This window comes from Odocoileus virginianus, chromosome 12, assembly GCF_023699985.2.
Source record: "Odocoileus virginianus isolate 20LAN1187 ecotype Illinois chromosome 12, Ovbor_1.2, whole genome shotgun sequence".
Classification (NCBI taxonomy): domain Eukaryota; kingdom Metazoa; phylum Chordata; class Mammalia; order Artiodactyla; family Cervidae; genus Odocoileus; species Odocoileus virginianus.
The window spans coordinates 52,775,008-52,793,510 of NC_069685.1; the positions used below are offsets into that span (position 1 = coordinate 52,775,008).

The 18,503-nt window shown below is 40.7% G+C and overlaps 1 protein-coding gene and 1 non-coding gene across 2 annotated transcripts in view; one reads left to right on the forward strand and one right to left on the reverse strand.

Moving 5' to 3' along the window:
* Positions 1–18,503, reverse strand: part of SRRM4 (serine/arginine repetitive matrix 4) — a 508,596-nt gene that overhangs the window by 409,759 nt on the left and 80,334 nt on the right. The gene's annotated exons all lie outside the window — the stretch shown is intronic.
* LOC139037933 (U6 spliceosomal RNA) lies at positions 1,762–1,868 on the forward strand. The gene has a single exon (XR_011490871.1). It is a non-coding gene; the product is annotated as a U6 spliceosomal RNA (small nuclear RNA).

The following is an 18,503-nucleotide window of genomic DNA, read 5'->3' on the forward strand; positions in this document are numbered from 1 at the left end:
TAGAAATACATTTAAGAAAAGAAGTATAAGGCCTGTATACTGAAAAACCACACAACATCATTAAAATATTAAAGATTTTAAAAACAATAAAGTCAATGTCTTTTATGATGATGTTCTCTTGATGCTTCAAGCTGTTGCAGACATTTTTGAACTCAAAAAGAAAAGTATAAGGACAAAAGCTAATCACTGAGACTTTGAATGCCTCAAAGTCTTTGAAATTCAGGGTTAATTCTAGATATGCCCTGTCTAGAGATGTCCTTATGTGTAGGATAATACAGGGTGATCACACATCCTTGCCTTAGCTCAGGCTGATACAACTTGTCATAGACTGAGTGGTTTAAACAATAAGCATTTAATTCTTACATTTGGGAGGCTGAAGTCAAGAGATCAGAGTGGTCAGGTTCTGGTGAGAGTCCTCTTCCAGATTGCAGAAGACCCTGAGATACTCCTTTGTATCCTCACATTATGGAAAGAGTGGGATAGCTAGCTCTCTGGCCTCTTCTTGTAAGGGTACAAATTCCATTCATGAGGGTACCACCCTCATGACCTAATGACATTTCAAAATCCCCATCTCCAAATACCATCACACTGGGGATTACACATTGGGGGACATAAACATTCATTCCATAAAATCCTGGTTTTCCTGGAGCTGTTTCAGTTGACATTTGTGCCAGTGTATTTTCTGATTTAGCATTTGTCCTGAACAAAAGTTTACTTGTTTGAACGATAAATCATATGGTCTCCCTGCTGATAATAAATGTCCTTATTATTTAAGTCACATTGAGTTAGATTTATTCTATGCAGTCAAAATATTCTAATTAATAAAGGGCTAGAGAGAGGTATAAGTGATGTCTGTATACATATGTGTGCCTATTTATGCATACACACAAGTACATGAATGACGATACTAAAGCTTAGAATGAATATCTTGTCATCACCTCTACTTAAAATTTTCTGTGCTTTTTCTTCTTCCCTCTTTAGTAAACATCATTACTGTGGAAACAGAAAACACATGAGAGAGAAACAAATAATAACATTATAATCTGAGAATCCATCTTCTCCCAAATGTCTCATGAATCTTCAAGGCAGAGCTATGTGCCTCCCCTCCTGCAACACGCTGTATTTTTATTATACTAGCATCTCATGCAGCAAAACCCTGTCCTTCTCAATGTATGTAGCTCTTTAACTGTCTCCAAAGTTATGTCTGCATTGTTAGAAAATGCATCTACAAGTGCTTGTTCTCACTCTCTCCTTCATCTGTCCTTCCCCAGTCACTCCATTAAAAGCTTCAATTTGCCAGTTGCCCTCTCCTCTTATGCTGTTACAGATAAAGATTAAGATGGCAGAGTAAACAGATGTGTACTCATCTTCTCCTGTGAGAACTCCAAAATTGCAACTTGCTGCTGAACAACCGTCTACAGGAGAATGCTGGAACCTGCCAAAAAAAAGATACCCACATCCAAGAGCAAAGGAGAAGCCTCAACAAGATGGTAGGAGGAGCAAAATCACATTTAGAATCAAACCCAGAGGCCCCCATATAGACTGACTCAGACCTGCCTTTGAGTGTTTGAATGTCCTCTGTGGAGGCACGGGTCAGCAGTGGCCTGACACGGGGACAGGGGCTCTAGCTGTAGCAGATTTGGGTCACAGAGCATTTGGAGGCGGTCGCCATTAGCTCCACCAGAGCTACCAAGCAGATGACCCAAAAACTACAAAACAATTATACCAAAGAAATTCTCTCACTGTTAAGAAAGTTCTAGGGTGCTCACTTTGGCAGCACATATACTAAAATTGGAATGATACAGAGAAGATTAGCAGGGCCCCTGCGCAAGGATGACACGCAAATTCGTGAAGTGTTCCATATTTTTGGGTGCAGATGCCCCAGCTGTTGGTGAAGATGCATGAACAGGTCCCACTAGCTGTACATTTTGAAAAATAAAACTTTATTAAATCAAAAAAAAAAAAAAAGAAAGAAAGAAAGTTCTAGGACCCACAATAGATTTCCCAAACTGGGGATCCAGCAAAGCAATTAGAACCCCCAGCGAATTTGACTTTGGAGGCCAGTGGGATTTGATTACAGAACTTCCACAGGATTGGGGAAACAGACTCTTGGAGGGCACAAACAAAACCTTGTGCATACCAAGAGCCAGGAGAAAGGACCAGTGTCCTCAGAAGAGACTGAGTTTGACTTGCCTGTGAGTGTCCAGGAGTCTCCGGTGGATGCCTCAGGCCAAACAACTGGGAGGGAACACAGCTCCTCCCATCAACAGAAAACTGTATTAAAGATTTACTGAGCATGGTCCCACCCATCAAAACAAGACCCAGTTTCCCCCTCAGTCAGTCTCTCCTATCATGAAGCTTCCTTAAGCCTCTTATTCTTATTCATCAGAGGGCAGCCAGAAATGAAAACCACAATCACAGAAAACTAACCAAACTGATCACATGGACCACAACCTTGTCTAACAATGGAACTATGAGCCATGCCCTGTAGGGCCACCCAAGATGGATGGGTCATAGTGGAGACTTCTGACAAAATGTGGTCCCACTGGAGAAGGGAATGGCAAACCACTTCAGTAGTCTTGCCTTGAAAACACCATGAAAAAAAAAAAAAGAAAGAAAACCCCATGAACGATATGAAAAAGCAAAAAGATACGACACTGAAGAATGAACTCCCCAGGTCAGTAGGTGCCCAATATGCTACTGGAGAAGAGTGGAGAAATAACTCCAGAAAGAATGAAGAGACAGACCCAAAGTGAAAACAACACCCAGCTGTGGATGTGACTGGTGATGGAAGTAAACTCCGATGTTATAAAGAACAATACTGCATAGGAACCTGGAATGTTAGGTCCATGAATCAAGGCAAATTGGACGTGATCAAACAGGAGATGGCAAGAGTGAACATCGACATTTTAGGAATTAGTGAACTAAAATGGACTGGAATGAGTGATTTTAACTCAGATGACCATTATATCCACTACTGTGGGCAAGAATCCCATAGAAGAAATGGAGTAGCCCTCATAGTCAACAAAAAAGTCTGAAATGCAGTACCTGGATGCAATCTCAAAAATGACAGATGATCTCTGTATGCTTCCAAGGTAAACCATTCAGTATCACAGTGATCCAAGTCTATGACCCAACGATTAATGTCAAAGAAGCTGAAGTTGAATGGTTCTATGTATAAGACCTTCTAGAGCTAACACCAAAAAAGATGTCCTTTTCATCCTAGGGGACTGGAATGCTAAAGTACGAAGTCAAGAGATACCTGGAGAGTCACAGGCAAGTCTGGTCTTCGAGGACAAAATGAAGCAGGGCAAAGGCTAAAAGAGCTTTGCCAAGAGAACACACTAGTCATAGTAAACACCCTCTTCCAACAACACAACAGACGACTATACACATGGACATCACCAGATGGTCAATCCTGAAATCAGATTGATTATATTCTTTGCAGCCGAAGAGGGAGAAACTCTATACAGTCAATAAAAACATGACGGAGAGCAAACTGTGGCTCAGATCATGAACTCCTTACTGCAAAATTCAGACTTAAACTGAAGAAAGTAGGGAAAACCACTAGACCATTCATGTGTGACCTAAATCAAATCCCTTATGATTATACAGTGGAAGTGACAAATAGATTTAAGGGATTAGATCTGATCAACAGAGTGCCTGAAGAACTATGAATGAAGGTGTATGACACTGTACAGGAGGCAGTCGTCAAGACTATCCCTGAGAAAAAGAAATGCAAAAAGGCAAAATGGTTGTCTGAGGAGGCCTTACAATTAGCTGAGAAAAGAAGAGAAGATAAAGGCAAAGAAGAAAAGGAAAGATATACCCATCTGAATGCAGAGTTCCAAAGAATAGCAAAGAGAGATAAGAAAGCCTTCCTCAGTGCCCATTGCAAAGAAATAGAGGAAAACAATAGAATGGGAAAGACTAGAGATCTCTTCAAGATAATTAGAAATACCAAGGGAACATTTCATTCAAAGATGGGAACAATAAAGGACAGAAATGGTATGGACCTAACAGAAGCAGAAGATATTAAGAAAAGGTGGCAAGAATACACAGAAAAACTATATAAAAAGATCTTCATGACCCAGATAACCACAATGGTCTGATCACTTACCTAGAGCCAGACATCCTGAGCCTGCAGTCAAGTGGGCCTTACGAAGCATCACTACAAACAAAGCCAGCGGAGCTTATGGAATTCCAGCTGAGCTATTTCAAATCCTAAAAGATGATGCTGTTAAAGTGCTGCAATCAATATGCCAGCAAATTTGGAAAACTCAGCAGTGGCCACAGGACTAGAAAAGGTCAGTTTTCATTCCAATCCCAAATAAAGGCAATGTCAAAGATTGTTCAAACTACCACACAATTGCACTCATCTCACATGCTAGCAAAGTAACACTCAAAATTCTCCAAGTGAGGTTTCAACAGTATGTGAAATGAGAACTTCCAGATATTCAAGTTAGATTTAGAAAAGGCAGAGGAATCAGAAATCAAATTGTCAGCATCTGTTGGATTACAGAAAAAGCAAGAGAGTTCCATAAAAACATCTATTTCTGCTTTTTTGACTATGCCAAAGCCTTTCACTGTGTAGATCACAACAAACTGTGGAAAATTCTGAAAGAGATGGGAATACCAGACCACCTTATCTGCCTCCTGAGAAATCTGTGTGCAGGTCAAGAAGCAACAGTTAGAATGGGACGTGGAACAAGACTGGTTCCAAATTGGGAAAGGAGTACATCGTCGTCTGTATATTGTCACCCTGCTTATTTAACTTAAATGCAGAGTACATCATGCGAAATGCTGGGCTGGATAAAGCACAAGCTGGAATCAAGATTGCCAGGAGAAATGTCAATAACCTCAGATATGCAGATGACACCACCCTTATCACAGAAAGTGAAGAGGAACTACTAAAGAGCTTCTTGATGAAAGTGAAAAAGAAGAGTGAAAAAACTGACTTAAAACTCAACATTCAAAAAACTAAGATCATGACATCTGTTCTGACCACTTCATGCAAATAGATGGGGAAACAGTGGAAATAGTGACAGACTTTATTTTCTTGGCCTCCAAAATCACTGCAGATGGTAACTACAGCCATGAAATTAAGATGCTTGCTCCTTAGAAGAAAAGTTATGACCAACCTAGATAGCATATTAAAAAGCAGAGACATTACTTTGCTGACAAAGTTCCATCTAGTCAAAGCTATGGATTTCCCAGTAGTCATGTATGGATGTGAGAGCTGGACTATAAAGAAAGCTGAGTGCCAAAGAATTGATGCTTTTGAACTGTGGTGTTGGAGAAGACTCTTGAGAAGTCTCTTGGACTGCAAAGAGATCAAACCAGCCCATCCTAAAAGAAACCAGTCCTGAATATTCATCGGAAGGACTGATGTTGAAGCTGAAGATCCAATACTTTGGCCACCTGATGCGAAGAACTGACTCATTGGAAAAGCCCCTGATGCTGGGAAAGATTGAAGGCAGGAGGAGAAGGAGACGACAGAGGATGAGATGGTTGGATAGCATCACGAACTCGATGGACATGAGTTTGAGCAAGCTCCAGGAGTTGGTGATGGACAGGGAAGCCTGGTGTGCTGCAGTCTGTGGAGATGCAAAGAGTCGGACATTACTGAGTGACTGAACTGAACTGAACTTACACTGCTACCAGCAGACTGGGCTGACCTGGTCACTGTCAAAGAGAAAACTGAGCACTCTGCTGAGGTGGTGTGTCAAACAAGTGCCCCATTGGTTTTCCGATCATCTGGTGAGCCTCATCCATTAGCTTGGCTGATATGAAACTGGGTTTCAAGGTAAATTTAGCAAGGAGACACCCTAAGTTAAGACAAAAGCAAGTTAGAACACTCACTGCCTGCCCAGCCTATAAATGACACTTGCAGGCAAACTCTCTTATCTCTTTTATTCCTCACCTGATACAAATCCAAACGTCTGAAATCAACCTCTAACCAGTCAATGTCAGGGGTATCTGGACTTGGAAACTGGAATCAAGGAACTTAGAAGATACTCACAATTGTTATGAATACTCTTTCAAAATCAGTGAAACAGGCACTCTTCTATTTTGAAGGTACAGGTATAAAAAGGTACAACATTTTTGAGAGGAAAATATGATGGTGTGCACCAAAAAACTTAGAGTTCATATACTTTGATTCAGCAATCCAGTATCTATGAATTTATCCTAAAGAAATAAAGGGACAATATATATGTGTTTAAAAATATTCACTGTCAAGGAACTGATGAGATGATTTAAAATACATCCATGAAACGGAGTAGAGTATACTTATCAAAACAAGTCCTTATCATTTTAACACATTTAACATCATTTTAACTGGCACAATCTGTAGGATAGTTTAGCAATATGTACCAAAAGCTTTAAAAATGTTCATACCGCTTGAAAGAGTCACTAATGCTATTCACAATGTCTCTGGCTCTCCACCTTCCAGACACACAGTAGAATTGAACTTCATGGTCTCCTAGTTATTATCCACCTAGTTACTATACATGGTTCAGGTTAGTGAGTTGTTAACAAGAGCTGAGTACCACTTCTAGACCAGAACACTAAATTGTCAATGTAACACCTAAAGAACTGTTTTCTTCTTCCACAGTGACTATCAATGATTGAAATGGTGGATGTTTTCATCAGCCTTGGTCCCAGAGAGTGAATACATAAGCATAATCCAGCTGAATACATAGGATGAATAGGAAATAAGCCTTTGTTGTTTTAATATTTTAGAGTTATTCATTATTGCAGCCTATCTTACCTATGCTGACTGATATACCCTTTGACTTATTAGCATGACTATCTCTAGAATCCAGCCCCCCATAAGTCAACAAGGTCCATTTAACAAGGAATATATAGAGAAAAAGCTTTTACCTATCTCTAAACATATCTGCTATGTTCCTCCCCTGGAGTAATGGGTACATATTTGCTTTGCATCTACATAACCCACTCAAGCAAAGTTTCCACCTTTTGAAATAAAAGCAGCTGGAAATGTAGAAATGTCTCTCAACTTGGAGGGAAATAACTTTTAAGTTTATCAATTCCCTACACCACTATTATTATGAGCCATACAGACATATTGACAATGATGAGAAATAAGACAAAGATGCAGCAGAGAGAAATGACATGTTTCACCACCCAGATTAGAATTTGCCTTAGGGTCTCAGGATGACCCTTTCAGCAACAACTCTTTAAAGTTTAATGACCCTCCTGGATATACCTTCTGAGCCCTAGAAAGTAATTGGTGAAGAGATAAAGTAGAGTGAAAAAAAAATCACTGAGGCCCCCAAAGAGAGAGTTTCTCGATTGCTAGAAGTCCTTATAAGTTGCCCGTGGTAGCAACTGTGGCAATGGTGGTAGCAGGGGTGCTAGGGCGATGGTGGTGGTAACAGGGAAACACGACAGGCCCACTCACCAGCCTAATCCTGACCTCTCAATCCAGAATGCTGAATTAATGTGACAGGAATGAGGCGTTAATATTTATAAGGACTTGCTATTTTATAACCAGTTTCTCACTCTAGAAATGGATTGAAAACAGAGAGATCAGCTGTCATCAGAGAAAACAAGTAACTCAAAAGCAAAAAGAGAAGAGCAGGGAAGTCACAGGGAAGAGGTCAGAGCAGTGAGAGGGGAGAACAGTGAATCCCACAATGAGAGTGGAGGATCTTAGAGCACCTGTCCTCATAGTCTCCCAGTCTATGAGACAGAAGGATCACCAAAACATCTGGCCAACCACTCTTCCCTCATGTTTATCTTCCTTCTATAACATTCTGCCTCTGTTAGCTCACCTATCTCTCCTCCCATGAAATCCAGGAAAGGAAGAGAAAGTACCCTTTTATACCCAGAAAGGCAATAGGCTGACTTCAGGGAACAAATTGACTTGGGTCAAGGCTACCATGCAAGACCAGGACTAGAATCTAATCATTTACTGCCTTTTGGATACCTCCTCTCTGGAAATAGGTGAACCCTACTAAGTATCACAGTTTTTCCCAAAGAGTATTTGAAGGTGTAAGCTGACTGGTAGGGACCAGGTCTATCTTGATCACTAACATTTCCCAAGAGCTGGAAAAGTGCCTGCCATACACACAGAGCTCAACAATGCTTGAGAGATGAACAAATGAGCGGACAGTTCTATGGAATGTTTTCTTTTTAAAGGTTCTATAGTCAAATAGTTGCGGAAAGCATGTGTCTCCTAATCCTCTTGCAGAATTACAATGCAACATCAGAGAAGCCTTTGTCCAACTCTTCCTCTCAGAAGGTCTCAAATTCGTTTGAACACATTATCCTCCACCTTTTCTGGCTTCCCTGGTAGCTCAGACCATAAACAATCTGCCTGCAATGTGGGAGATCTGGGTTCTGTCCCTGGGTCAGGAAGATACCCTGGAGAAGGGAATGGCCCTACCCACTGAAGTATGCTTGCCTGGAGAACTCCATGGACAGAGGAGCCTGGCAGGTTACAGTCCATGGGTTCAAAGAGTTGGACATGACTGAGCAATTAACATTTTCACTTTTCAACTGTTTCTATGGGCCATGTTTTGGAAAATGCTGATACATAGCATTACAGCACAATGGATAGCACAAAATATCTGGAGTCAGACAAATCAAGATTCAAAATCTCAACTTTGCTACCTTTCAGCTGGGTTACCTTGGACAAGTTGCTTGATCTCTCTCAGTCTCAGTTTCCTTATTTATGACATGTGACTATAGCAATATCTCCTTTATGTTCCTCACAGGGCTTGTTACAAGAATCAAATGCAACACCACACAGGAAAAGTAAACTGCTTGCACATAGTAGTTGTATTTTTCTAAAAGCTAGAATCATCTCAAAGTGACATTGCCTAAAGCAATTTCCAGGTTCAGATCCAGCTAAAGATGCCCCAAGATACGCTGATCTTCGGGAGCTTCTTGGGCATTGAAGGTACAGTTCATGGTGCAGATGAGTCTTACTATCCTAGAAAACTAATACCTGAACTTTTTAAAAGACTGTTTGAAATACTATAGTAGGTACTCTGTTGTTCAGTCACTCAGTCCTGTCCAACTCTTTGCAACCCCGTGGACTATAGCACGCTAGGCTTCCCTGTCCTTCACCTACTGGTCATTCACAATACCTGTATCCCTTGCCATCCCCCACTGTTTGAAGGCTAGAGATCCAAATACTCAATTTACAGATGACTTTAAAGCTAGGGAAGTTATGTCTTATGAAATAGAGCAGACATCATCAATGAAGCTTCTGGCTTTGATTTTCTGACTTAATAAAGAATCAGGCAAGATCAGCACAGCCTTCTCCCCACTCCCTTCTTGAATTGAGTACAGATGTGAAGGCTGGAACAGCAATAGCCATCTTGCAACTTTGAGGGAAAATACAAGAGGCATTATCATGGGATTATTGAGCCAATGCACCTGAGCCAAAAACCACTTTCCCTCAACTTCATGCTACTGTAAAAAATGCTTAAGTCACTATAGTCAGGTTTATGCTACTTGCAGCTGAAAAAAATCCTACCTGATAAAAATAGTGGAGAAAGGCTTTTGTTTTGATTGGAACTTTATTTTATTTTATTTATTTATTTTTTATTTTGTTTTTATTTTATTTTTTTTCCATTTATTTTTATTAGTTGGAGGCTAATTACTTTACATCATTACAGTAGTTCTTGTCATACATTGAAATGAATTAGCCATGGATTTACATGTATTCCCCATCCCGGTCCCCCCTCTCACCTCCCTCTCCACCCGATCCCTCTGGGTCTTCCCAGTGCACCAGGCCCGAGCACTTGTCTCATGCACCCAACCTGGGCTGGTGATCTGTTTCACCCTAGATAATATACATGTTTCAATGCTGTTCTCTTGAAACATCCCACCGTCACCTTCTCCCAGAGTCCACAAGTCTGTTCTATACATCTGAGTCTCTTTTTCTGTTTTGCATATAGGGTTATCGTTACCATCTTTCTAAATTCCATATATATGTGTTAGTATACTGTAATGGTCTTTATCTTTCTGGCTTACTTCACTCTGTATAATGGGCTCCAGTTTCATCCATCTCATTAGAACTGATTCAAATGAATTCTTTTTAATGGCTGAGTAATATTCCATGGTGTATATGTACCACAGCTTCCTCATCCATTCGTCTGCTGATGGGCATCTGGGTTGCTTCCATGTCCTGGCTATTATAAACAGTGCTGCGATGAACATTGGGGTGCATGTGTCTCTTTCAGATCTTGTTTCCTTGGTGTGTATGCCCAGAAGTGGGATTGCTGGGTCATATGGCAGTTCTATTTCCAGCTTTTTAAGAAATCTCCACACTGTTTTCCATAGTGGCTGTACTAATTTGCATTCCCACCAACAATGTAAGAGGGTTCCCTTTTCTCCACACCCTCTCCAGCATTTATTGCTTGTAGACTTTTGGATAGCAGCCATCCTGACTGGCGTATAATGGTACCTCATTGTGGTTTTGATTTGCATTTCTCTGATAATGAGTGATGTTGAGCATCTTTTCATGTGTTTGTTAGCCATCTGTATGTCTTCCTTGGAGAAATGTCTGTTGAGTTCTTTGGCCCATTTTTTGATTGGGTCATTTGTTTTTCTGGAGTTGAGCTGGAGGAGTTGCTTGTATATTTTTGAGATTAATCCTTTGTTGCTTCGTTTGCTATTATTTTCTTCCCAATCTGAGGGCTGTCTTTTCACTTTGCTTATATTCTGTTGTGCAAAAGCTTTTAAGTTTCACTTAGGTCCCAGTTTGTTATTTTTTTTCTTATCCTCCAAATTCTGGTTGCTGTAGTCAGGATCCATAAACAATTGCTGCAATGTGGAGATTGTTTGCCCTTGGTCAGTTCCCTAGAAGGTTATGAAGTATGTTGGTCTACATAGGATGCTTAAGTCCATGTTCAATAGTTTGGATGACTGAGCATTAGAAATGTTTATTTTCAACTTTTTACAGGTGCGTTTGAACATGCTATACAAGCACAGCACATGGATAGCACAAACATATTTTCCATTGATTAAAATTCACTTTGCCCTTTCGCTGGATAACTGACAAGTTCTTGATTTTATCTCATTGCCTTTTATACATGTGCTTGCCAATTTTCCCTTATTTCCTCAGGCTTGTTCAGATTGCCACCACACAGAAAAGTCTTGCATGCACTGTGGACTTTTCTAAAAGTCTGAATATCAGAGATTGATTCCTCAGTTCCATTCTTCTCTTCCCCAGATACTATCTATTGGAGCTTTTGGGCTTGAATGTCATTACAATGTGAAATGAGTCTTACTATCCTGAAAATAATACCTTGAACTTTTAAAGACTGCTTTGAATACTATAGTAGGATTGTTTGTTAGTCATCATTGTCCATCTTAAATCAAACTAAAAATTATGAAAACAAGTTTATATATCAATTTAAAACAACTTTGTTATAAACAAGTTGCTCTATAATTACATGCTCTAATTCTCAAAACCAAGAATGTATTATTGATTTGTTTGATACAGAGCACAATTCTTCTAACCAAATTATACCCCAACATATTATAGAGGTGCTTTACCTCATATTTGACTTTTCCAACAAGTTCATTACAATCAGATTCATCAGTTTTCCTGATAGTCTCTTAGTCCACTGTTTTCCTCACCCCTCCCCTTGGCAGCTCCCATTGTAGGGTCACTTCTAGATTTTTCTCTTTAATTGCCTAACTCTGCTAGGTGTTCAGTTGTCAAGGGCTGTGCATGAGATGTGAGCAGTTCACTAGTATAATTGTCATCAGCTTCATGAAATCCCACATCTTATGCAAGATTTGCAGGTCCACTTTTCAGTCGGTTTGCATTATTTCTTTTTAAAAATTTTTTATTGGATTATAGTTGCTTTACAATGTTGTAGTATTTTCTGTATAGCAAAGTGAACTAGCTGTACATATATAAACATTTTAAAAAGTAATAGTTGCTCAGTCATGTCTGACACTTTTTGACCCCATGGAGTGTAGCCCACCAGGCTCCTCCATCCATGGGATTTCCCAGGCAAAAATACTAGAGTGGGCAGCCATTCCCTTCTCCAAGGGATCTTCCTGACCCAGGGTTCAAACCTGGGTCTCCTGTATTGCAGGCAGATTCATTACTGTCTGAGTCAACATACAAATATCCCTTCCTTTCTGTATTTCTTTCTCATTTTGGTCAGAACATTGAGTAGAGTCGCCTGTACTATAGAGTCAGTTTTCATTAGTTATCTGTTTTATAAATATATCAATAGTGTATATAGATCAATTCCCATCTCCCAATTCATCCCACCCCTTTTCTTTCTCCTTTGGTGTCCATACATCTGTGTCTCTATTTCTGCTTTGCAAATAGGAATCTAGAAAAAAATGGTACAGATGAACCTATTTGCATTACATTTCTTGAACACTGTTACATGTTTACAACATCTGATAATTAAGGAAGAGGTTGACTGAGCCACTGACTATAAGGTAGGGATAGACTAGTGAAGAGTGAAAAGAAATATCTGTAGGGGAACTGATTTTTTAAGTGGAAAGTTAATTGGTGAATATTTTCATGCATTGATGGCATTCAGAACTATACCAGTGGTGTTCACCTTGTTAAAGCCAGGAGGGCAATAGTTTGAGAGTCAGAAGGCTGTGCTCCACTTCCACAGATCTGCTCTGGTACACTGAATAAGTCATTTCCTTTCACTAGGTCTGTTTCCTCAGCTGCAAAGTGACTAGACTGCATATATCCTAAAATCCTTCAACTTATAAAAAGTCTGTTATCCTGCAGACAACTGGCAATGAGTAGGGGGTAACAAGCTTGAATCTAAAAGCTAAAAACATCTGAAAGGAATCACAGAAAACCCTGGACAAGGTCCTTTGCTAAATCTGACTCAAACTACATATTTTCATCTTGAGGATTCACTCGATCTCTTAGCAGAAGAGAAACTAATTAGATTTAATAAGAGACAAGTTTGCTAAATGAAAATACATGAGAAATATCACAGTGCTGAAGATTAACACATGTTCTGGGCTGTCTTTATCATAAAACCAGGGCCCCCATTTATCCTGGAATCTATGACCTATACAGAGCGAGAGGGAAAAGCAGCTTATTCATCTAGGATAATTAAGGATTTCACCCCAAAGTGAGAATTAGGAATACAAACACATCTAGAAATAGGAAATACGTAAGTGGTAAAAGACCAGTCTTCTTCCATCTTGATACTTAGAAGGTCCCTAATGCTTGAAATTATTCAGTGGTTTCCCACTGAACCAACATATCTATCCAGCATGGTGTTCAAAGCCTCCATGATCTGATCTTGCAAGTATCTCTGCCCTTGTCACTCAGTATTTCACTGCTTTTACTTTGTATTTCAGCATCAAGGAATGTTTTAAATATTTGGGAATATTCTATTTACATTGAGCTCTTCCCCACTTCCATGACTGTATTTCTTCTGTATTTCTCAGAATTCTCTTTCCAACCTTCCATCCTATCCAACAGCCAAACTATTTAGAGTTCCCTGAGCATGTTCCCTGCAGCCTCCTCTTTCAGGGACACTTTTCAATTACAATATATTTTTCTACAATTAACAGAATGCCAAAATTAAAAATAGCTTAAACAATACAGAATTTAAAAGTTTGTTCAGTGACTCTACATCCTCAGGCTTGATGCCCTCCCCCAGCACACACACACACACACACACACACACACACACGTAGCAAAATGGCTGCCACAACTCCAGGCATCACAACTTACCTAATAGCATCCAAAAATACTCAAAAGAGAACCTTACCTTCTTGACTCTCTTTTTTATGAAGGAGAAAAGTTTTTCCCAGAAGTTCCCACTCTCAGCAGAATTTTCCTCAGATTCCATTGGCCAGAAAATATCTTAAACTTCCCAGGAATAAAACTTATTAAGCACTTACTCTCTGCTCCATTCCTACACGTCACAGATCCCCCCCTAGTTTCACCTCTGACTCTGTCTCTTATCTTAGCAACATTTACTAAGTATTCTAAGTGCTAGGCACTCTGCTAAGCACTCTAAAATCATTATCTTATTTAGCTCTGGACTTCCCAGGGGGCACTAGTGGTAAAGAATCCACCTGCCAATGCAGGAGACACAAGAAATGTGGGTTTGATCCCTGGGTTGGGGAGATCCCCTGGAGTAGGAAATGGCAAGCCACTCTAGTATTCTTACCTGGAAAAATTCCATGGACAGAGGAGCCTAGCAGCCTACAGTTCATAGGATCACAAGGAGTCAGGCATGACAGAACATTCCATAGCATTCTATTTATTTGGCGCTTAGAACAACTCTGTGAGACAGGCATTATTATCCCCATTCTAAAGTCTAGGCAATGGCCCAGAAAGATTAAGCAATTTGCCCAAGGATGCACAACTAGGAAAAGGTAGAGCTAGGATTCAGACCTTAGTATGTCCAGCTCCTCTTTGTCCTTTGTCCTCTCAGCCACTCTTTGTCCTTCTCCCATCTGTCTCTTCTTGACATTCTTTACCCCCTCAGTGGCCCCATCTCTTTTACACAGTGGAAGTCTCCCTGTTTAATGAACGCTTTTCCATTGTTTAGCAACATTTTCAGATCTTCCCTATAATTAAAGAGAAATGAGGGCCTTTTCCTTTACCCTATTCTCTCTTCAATCTATCAAGCTTCTCAAAACACCTCTTCACACTCATTGATTCCACAGCTTCAGGACACATTTACTCTTTGCTTAATCTAGCATCCTTCCCTGCCTCCCCACTGAAACAGCTCTGCCCAAGGTTATCAACAACAGCCAATCGAATGGCTTCTCCCCACGTTCCCTCCTCCTGGACGTGATTAATTGGCACAGGAGCCAGGCAGCCGCCCAGGGCTCCTGTCTATATGGGACTCCAAAACATCACTAGAAATATAACAAATGAAGAAAACTGTGTTTACCAGAACTCCTTTCAGGAGTTAGTACTGTGTGCAGTTGGCAAGAAAACTTTGATCAGATACTCAGGGAAGGGCTGGGAGATCTCCCCAGGAGGCGTGCCTGAGTAACAACAAATGTTTTCCAACTGCCCACCTATTAAGGTTGGTGTCTAATTGCAGGGCTTATGTTTTGCTGAATGTAGAAAGCGAGCCTGGAGCCAGAGCTAATTGCTTAGGTCAATAGCGGAGAGGCCTTTGCCCCATATGATGCTCAAGCTCTCTTCCAAATTAACGCTGAACAAATATTTAAAGAACATCAGTTTGAAGGATGCAAAATGATTAGCTTACTCTATGGAGCTACAGTCCTCAGTAAGATAAATCTGCTGTGTATAACATGACTGATCCACTCCCTCCCCCCCTCCCTTGATGGTGTGGTCTGCTTTCTTCTGGGCCCCAGCATCCCACTGCTAAGTCTTCTCTCTCTCTCACTTTCTCATTATCTCTTCTTCATTTCATTCATTCCTCTGCCTCTACCTACACCTATAACAGGCGCATTTCCCCAGGCTCTGGGGGCTTCTCCTTTCTCTACATCTCCTCCCTCCTGGTCTCAACCACTCCCGAATGTATTAGTTATCTACTGCTGCATAACAAAAGACCCCAAAACTTAGCAGCTGAAAACAACAAACATCTATTATCTTACAATCAGGAATCCAGGAGGGGCCTAGCAGGTGTTTCTGGCTCAAGATCCCTTAGAAGGCCGCAATCAAGGTATCAGCCAAGACTGCAATCATCTCAAGGCATGACCAGGAGAGAACGCACTTCCAGGCGAGCTCGTGTGCTTCTCCACTGGCCTGCATCACAACATAGCAGTCAGCTTTCCCAAGAGAGAGTGGTCCAAGGAAACACACCCAAGATGGAAGCCATATTCTTTATAACCTAATCTCGGAGTGACATCCCACCACTTTTGTTCAATTCTGTGCACTAGAATCAAGCCAAAGTCCCATCAACACTCAAAAGGAGGGGGATTACACAAAGGCCTATAAATACACTATATATCACTGAGGCTATTTTAGGGGCTGTATACCATCCAAGGCTCTCCCATCGACTCTAAGGAGAGTCACTACTTTTGTCATGACCCTTTCATCTCAATTCCCAACCACCTGCTAGATCATTCCATGTGGACATGGAAAGTGGCTGGCACCTCATGTTCTATGTACCTCAAACCAACTTTGTTGTGTTCCTTTAAAGCAACTTAATATGCCTGCCTTGTTCCACTGAAGGCATTGCTGTTCTCCCAGTTCCTGAAGATTGGGGGCTCCGAGTCATCCTTTTATTCTTTAATCCAACAAAAATCCTCATGTTGCCATTTATTGAGCCCCTGATATGTGCCAGGCTCTTTCACAGACATTATCCTATTTAATTTCTGCAGTGCTGTAAGGTGAATGAACTCATTTTTCTTTCAAAGAGAAGTCAATTTCCTGGAGTTGGGTCCCATGCTATGTGCTGAGAAACAGCAATGAATAAGACAGGCACAGTCCCTTGGGCATTTATAACCTAACAGAGGAGAATTTTCCTGTACTAAGTACTCCCATGGCTGAGATCATATGTTGTATATAGCAAAAAACTAGGGCTTGAAACGAAACAGACCTAGGTTCATGTTCCAGTTTATCCATTTACCAGATAGGTGACCTTTTGCAAGTTACTGAACCTCAGTTTCCTCTGGGGGAAAAAATAATAGTGACTACCTCATGAAGCTATTTTGAGTATTAAAGGAGATAATTCAAGTATTCCACCTGGCACACCCAGGGTTCAACAAAAGGGGGGTTTTGATGATGACATGTGATCACAATCATAGCACTAATTTACCCAGCTCACAGCAGCAATCATCACTAACACTTATGGAAAGCCTCTGTGCACCAGACACATTTTTCAGCATCATATATGCAATAACTCACTCCTCACAGCCAGTCTATGAAACAGACATATTATTATGGCCATCTTACATATGAGGAAACTGAAGTACAGAGCACTTAAGTGACTTGACCAAGGATACAAAGAGGCAGAAACAGAATTTGACCCTAAGTAGACTAGCCTCAGGGCCAAGGCCTGGATAGAATTTTAGAAGTAGAGATGCCTGAAGAACCCAGTGCTTATCAAATCCTTGTGGTGTGTCTGTCTGTCTGTCCGTGTGCATGACTATGTATGTGTGTTTGTGTGTGGTCATGTATGTAGGATTATGTGTGTGGCTATACACATGTGTAAACCGTGTGTGTGTGTGTGTGTGTGTGTGTGTGTGTGTGTGTTCATGCTCACTGTACTGGGTAGAGAGAAAGAAATTCACATTCTGGGTCACATTTTTGCATTCTCTTTGCATTTGGGAAAAGAGGTTTTTGGTTGTGAAAAATCTTGCTTGTTTGTTTTTCTTAGAATTCCTCTCCTTTTTCTAAAGCATGCTCCCCACCTATGGTTCAGGGAATGATGAAAAAGCCCCCAGTAGCAAAGTAGAACCTGCCTCTTAAGGGCACATAAAAAGAACTACAAAACTCACTTAAACCTTTCCTACTGATAAATTATAGGGAGATTTCCTCAGTAAAGAAGACAAATGAATTATACAGTATGTCATTCCAATATGTTCCCCTGCTTTATGTTCCCTATATATTTCTAAGACACAACTGGAAGAATAGCTCTATGGGAGGCAGTATGGCCCCATCCCCCAGGCCCAGACTTGGTGTCTTCATCACAAGGGCTTGATAGTTTATACACCCCTCCCCCAGGGAAGATGTCTTTATTTGGAAGTGACCAATTCTGGCATAAACAAAATTTACCTGCCATGTCTCTCCCTCTTTCCCTCCTCTGGGAAAAAACCTAAGGTTTTTTCCCCCTTCCATCCCATTTCTAACCTCTCCCCACTCCCCCTGTCCCTTCCTTCTACTTCTCATCTTTACTCATAAATTTAGCACACGCAGGAGTGTCTATCAGGTAGGGAATTGGTGTCAGACTCAGCTTTGCCATTTACTACCTACGTGACCTTCAGCAAGTGGTTTAACCTCTCAGAGCCTCAGGTTCTTCGTCTGAAAAATAAAGGTAATTGTGAGGATTAAGTGAAATAAGTAAGTAAGGAGCTTAGAATAGTGCCTGACATGTGGCAATCACTAAATATGTATTAGAAGTAACTATTAAATGCATAATGAATCACAATGAGGACTCAAAGATTTCCTGATTAAATGCTTATACATATGTTAAGAATAGGCCTCTGGTCAAGAAAGAATTTAGTCTGGCATCATGCAGTGGTCAAGAAGGCAGACCTGGGCTTATGTGCAAGCTCAACAACATACTGGTTTTGTGACCTTGGGTGAGAGACTTAAGCTCTCTGGGAATCAGTTTCCTCAGCTGTCAGATGATAACAATAGCCGCCACCTCTCGGGGGTTGTAAGTGATTGGTTTTAAGCCCTTAGCTCAGATTCCAGTACATAGCAGATGTCCACTAAATGGTCATTCTCAGGATTGGGGGATACCCTTCCCTTTGCAGTCCATGAACTCTCCTTGTCCATTTTTAACTCTTCTCTGTTTGGTCTTTAACTCTTCTCACTCCCTGTTTACACACAAAACAAGGAAGGTTCATGAGAGTGTTTA